This window comes from Callospermophilus lateralis (assembly GCF_048772815.1).
Source record: "Callospermophilus lateralis isolate mCalLat2 chromosome 11 unlocalized genomic scaffold, mCalLat2.hap1 SUPER_11_unloc_3, whole genome shotgun sequence".
NCBI classification, from domain to species: domain Eukaryota; kingdom Metazoa; phylum Chordata; class Mammalia; order Rodentia; family Sciuridae; genus Callospermophilus; species Callospermophilus lateralis.
In genome coordinates this window covers 5,654,471-5,660,455 of record NW_027510155.1, presented here as the reverse complement: position 1 = coordinate 5,660,455, position 5,985 = coordinate 5,654,471, and positions in this window count along the sequence as shown.

The window sequence follows — 5,985 nt, the reverse complement described above, 5'->3', positions numbered from 1 at the left end:
ATGAAGCAACAGCTTTTTAAGAATGAGCAAGAAATGCACCAAAATAAACACTTGTGTTTTTAACATCAAGTATCCTGTTCTAATTTGCTCACAATAGCATGGTCATTATCATCATCATTGTTATTATTATTATTATTATTATAGTTTCTAGCATCAGCATTATATGTGATAACAAAGTATTAAGTACTTTTAAGCTTAAACAGTCAAAACTCCATACTATTGTCTTTTCAACACATATTTAATTTCTGCAGCTGCATAATGTTGTCTATCTTTAATTTCTTCCAGAATTTTACATACCTTAGTGTTTTTTAAAAAAAAGTTAACATTATACACAACTCAAGAGTATACAAGAAATGATTTAACATCTCTTTAGTTAAACAAGCCTCCCTGTACAAATGTAGGAGTCGTCCTCTGGATTGCTGGAATAGTGGTTCATCTTGAATGTTCAGCAGATGCTGCTACCATGGTGATGGACTAACAGGCAACAGTCTCCTCTGCTTTATTGGAACAGCTCATTCTTTTATTTCTTAAAGTAGAAAAAAAATATGGTTTTGAAGACTAAAGTGAAATGTTTCCCAAGTCATAGCCCCTCTTTTTGTGTGCCTATGATGCTGTCTCAGCTAAACATAGATCTAAACTAAATTAATATACCATATACATTACTCATGTACAAATTTCTATGGTTTACATCATCCTTCTTCTAATCTTTTAAAAGTTATTGAATTCATTAACTTATAGGATATTTAGCTGACCTGACAACCAATATCTACAATCAATAAAAGTCATTCATGTACATGACTAGATTAAGTTACTAAAATATCTAGGAAAAGATAAGGTAAAACATGTCCTTTCCAGATTTTGTTTAATTGTTTTTGAAGCAGATTTTAACAAAAGAAGTAATCAGACAAATATTTAATTATCTTTCCTTCATTCTTTTCAAAAAGGTTCTAAGATCACAATTATTCATTTTCTATAAAATAGTGTTTCTATAAAATAATGTTTTATATGCATTAGTTCACTTAAGTCTTACAATAGCCCTATAAATTAGAAATTATTTTCTTTACAAATGAGGAAATTGTAGGTCAGAAGAGTTAAAATGACATCTCTACAGTTATACCATTAGTGAGATTGTTGCAGAGTTGGACTTGCAACTAGATCTACCAACTCCAAAATATTATGCTCACTTATTCGTGACTGCAAGCCAAAACATGTCACAAATATTTATCTCCAGAGAAAAAAATCAGAGGATATTAATTTTAAACATGACAGGGAGAATTGAAGATAGCTATAGAGATTGCTATTTTATAATTAAAGAGGATATGATATAGAATGCTCAAGAGTTACAAAGTTTTTGGTAAGGTTCCCATTCTTAAATTAGGTGGTGGGCTAATTTCATTTCATTATATCTTCATACTTTCCCTCACATGTATGTTACATTTTTCACTATTTATTAAAATATTATGTAAACATATTTAAAAGAAAAATTCAAATGAATTTTTAAGAGATACTGTAAAATCTTTGACTAAATGTCTTTTAAAAATCAAAGCTAACAAGATTTCACCCTCACTAACTTCACCAGCAATAATTTCACCCAGTAATTCATAACTGGATGGGTTGCTGCCATGGTACACGCATAAGTTCTGAATGTTCATTTAATACCATTTCTTTGCTCTTTCTGTGTCAGAACTCAAATGACTTCACTGGGTATTAGATAAAATCTGTGCCTACAATAAGATTAGGACAAAAGACCAAAATGATTAATTCTTCCCGGAAGGTTATTTCAACTCAAGTATACAAATTTGGATTTCAGCATTTGGGTAACTCCTATTAAGCCAACAGACAACTCTCCTTGATATTAAAAAAAAAACTAGATTGAGTTATTAGAAAGGCAAACTGTAGTGACATCATCATGGTAAAGCATGAACATACCCATTTTCTCAAAATAGTAGTTTCTATTAAAATATGTATTCTGTCAAAGTGTCTTCAATGAGAGCCAACTAGTTCACAGTTATTTTTTAGTCCTATCACATTCTCACAAATATCTGATAAGCCAACCTTTATTTTTTTAGAATCATTAATTTATTTTTATTGTAAAGCACTCATTTCTATGATCATTTAAAAAACAGACCACTCTTCAGAGGTAACCATTGGCTTTTACCAACTGTTTTTTGTTCTTTTATCACCTCCATGACTCTAAATAACATTGCTACAATACTATTACTTGATTTTTTTCTTTTTTGTGAATTATAATTATACATAATAGTTGGGTCCATTTTAACAAAATCATACATGTGTGGAATTTGATTTACTTCATTTAAGTCCCCAGTCCCAACGCCAACCACTGGAATGTTTATTATTCACTGTGGTCTACTTATACAAGCACACAGCATAATTTTGTTAAATCCACAGGAAATTTTTAAATTTAAAATTGTATGTTTATACACTAGTATGGCAGTAGAATGTGTAACCGATGTGAATCTGCAATATGTATATAGGGTAAAAATGGGAGTTCATAATCCGCTTGAATCAAATGTATGAAATATGATATGTCAAGAACTTTGTAATGTTTCAAACAACTAATAATAAAAAAAGAAAGAGAAAGAGAAGAGCTGATCATTTAAGAAGTTATAATTAAGCTGTGAATTTTGAGGTAAGTACTTTCTAGAGACACAACCATCTTTATAGACATTTATTTTTAGGTATTTAGACTTTATTTTTGGTATTTTTAGCTGATGCAGATAGGGAATTGAACTGGTCATCAAAGGACTTGAATTCACTTTGCCTATAAAAAGTGTATATGTAAGTTCCTTGCCTCCCATGATCCTCTGCTTCTCTCTCATTTTTTTCCTAATTCATCAAATTACTAATATTCACCAAGAGGCTGAATATTAGTGTTCTTTGAAAACTAAAAATTACATTCAGCAAGTGTTTGAATTTGACTAAATTCAGGACTTTATTGAAAAATCAATATTCATGCTTGGCCTTGCTACTGAAGTTATTTTGTGCAAACTTACATTGTCAAATTTTTGTAATTATTTAACTAATTCCATCTCAAATATATACGTATGCAAATTTTAAAAAAATAAAAACTAAATAAAATTGTATGTTTACTGAAATTGTGTAACTTTAAAAAGTCAAATAGTAACTATAATGTTTATAATGAAGAACAGGAACTTCAAAATATCCTCTTATTCTCAATCTTTTTTAATATCTTTATTTTGTTTATTCATTTGTATGTGGTACAGAGGATTGAACTCAGTGCCTCACATGTGCGAGGCAAGTGCTCTGCCACTGCGTCACAATCCCAGCCCCTTCTTCTCAATCTTTTATGCCCAGTCCACAGTGGCAATTTTTTTCTATTCTTTTATGTCTTTCTGTTTACCTATTTACATTCATAATTCCAACTACTATGCTTATACTACTATTTTTATTATTTCATTTCAGATAATTATTTATCAGCTCTTTATTATGAAAATTTTGAATTTGACTCCTGTACATAACTTCCACAGATTCTTCTCAACCCAAGGTTATAATTTTTGTCATAGGATTCCTCTTTTATTATGAAAAAAAATATTATTAATAACTAAGACATACAGTATTGTTTGTTTTTTGTTTACGTTTTTGGGAGCGTACCCAGGATTGAATTCAGGGGCACTCAACCACTGAGTCACATTCCTAGCCCTATTTTCTATTTTACTTGGAGACAGGGTCTCACTGAGTTGCTTAGTACCTCACTTCGAACTTGTGATCCTCCTGGCTCAGTCTCCCAAGCTTCTGGGATTACAGGCATATGCCACCACACCAGCTGGTTTCTGTTTACTTCTAACTCATTCTTCATGAACTCACTAACAGGACTATAGAAATTCTCCCCTTATGAACAAATATAAAAAAGCAAACTCTTGGTTCTGTCCCCATCTCCTCCTCCTCCTCCTCTTTCCTCCTCCTTCTTTCTCCTCCCTTCTTCCTTATTTCTTCTTAACCCTCCTGGAGTCCAGGTCCTCCTGCTCCTGTTTGGACTACTTGGTTTTTTTTTATTGATTTTATTTTTTAAAGTACATAACAGCAGAATGTATTACAACTCTTATTACACATATAGAGCACAATTTTTCATATCTTTGTTTATAAAGTATGTTCATGCCAATTCATGTCTTTATACATATACTTCTTTGCTTTACAATTTTTATTACAAATATATACCACAATTTTTCATATCTCTGTTTGCATAAAAAATATTTTGACACCCAATTCGTGTCTTCATACATGTACTTTGGATTATGACATCCATCACATTTCACCATCCTTACTAGTCTCCTGCCTCCTTCCTTTCCCTCCCACCCCTCTGCCCTATCTAGAATTCATCTATTCCTCCCATGCTTCCCCTCCCTACCCCACTATTAATCAACCTCCTTATATCAGAGAAAACATTCAGCATTTGGTTTTCTGGGATTGGCTAACTTCACTTAATGTTATCTTCTCCAACGCCATCCATTTACCTGCAAATTCCATGATTTTATTCTCTTCTATTGCAGAGTAAATTTCCATTGTGTATATATGCCACATTTTTTTATCGATTCATACACTGAAGGGCATCTAGGTTGGCTCCACAGTTTAGCTATTGTGAATTGTGCTGCTATAAACGTTGATATGGCTATGTCCATGTAGTATGCTGTTTTTAAGTTCTTTGGGTATAGACCAAGGAGAGGGATAGCTGGGTCAAATGATGGTTCCATTCTCAGTTTTCCAAAGAATCTCCATACTGCTTTCCATATTGGCTGCACCAATTTGCAGTCCCACCAGCAATGTATGAGTGTACCTCTTTCCCCACATCCTCACCAACACTTATTGGTGTATGTCTTCATAATAGCTGCTATTCTTTTTAAAAAATTTTTAATATTTATTTTTTGTTGTACACAATACCTTTATTTTATTTATTCATTTTTATGTGATGCTAAGTATGGAACCCAGGGCCTCGCATGTACTAGGCAAGTGCTCTACCACTGAGCCACAACCCCAGCCCAAAATCTGCCATTCTGACTGGAGTAAGATGATATCTCAGAGTAGTTTTGATTTGCATTTCTCTAATTGCTATAGATGATGAGCATTTTTTTTTTACAAATATTTGTTGATTGAATGAACATCCTCTTCTGAGAAGTGTCTGTTCAGCTCCTTGGCCCATTTGTTGACTGGGTTATTTGGTTTCTTGGTACTTAGCTTTTTGAGTTCTTTATATACCCTAGAGATTAGTGCTCTACCTGATGTGTGAGGGAAAAAATTTGTTCCTGAGATGTAGGCTGTCTGTTCACCTCACAGATTATTTCTTTTGTTGAGAAGAAACTCTTTAATTTGATTTCATCCCATTTAATGATTCTTGGTTATAATTCTTGCGCTATAGGAGTCTTATTAAGGAAGTTGGAGCTTAATCCCACATGATAAAGATTAGGGCCTACTTTTTCTACTATTAGACTCAGAGTCTCTGGTTTAATTCCTAGGTCTTTGATTCATTTTGAATTAAGTTTTGTGCATGGTGAGAGGTAGGGATTTAATTTCATTTTGTTGCATATGGATTTCCAGTTTTCCCAGCACCATTTATTGAAATTGCTATATTTTCTTTAGTGCATGTTTTTGGCAACTTTGTCTAATATAACATAATTGAAATTTTGTGGGGTAGTCTCTGTGTCCTCTATTCTGTACCATTGGTCTACCAGTCTGCTTTGGTGCCAATACCATGGTGTTTTTGCTACTATTGCTCTGTAGTAAAGTTTAAGGTCTGGTTTGGCGATGCCACCTGTTTCACTCTTCCTGCTAAGGATTGCTTTAACAATTCTGGGTCTCTTATTTTTCCAGATGAATTTCACGATTGCTTTTTCTATTTCTATGAGGAATGCCATTGGGATTTTGATGGGAATTGCATTGAATCTGTGTAATGCTTTTGGTAGTATGGTCATTTTGATAATATTAATTCTGCCTATCGAAGAGCAGGGTAGA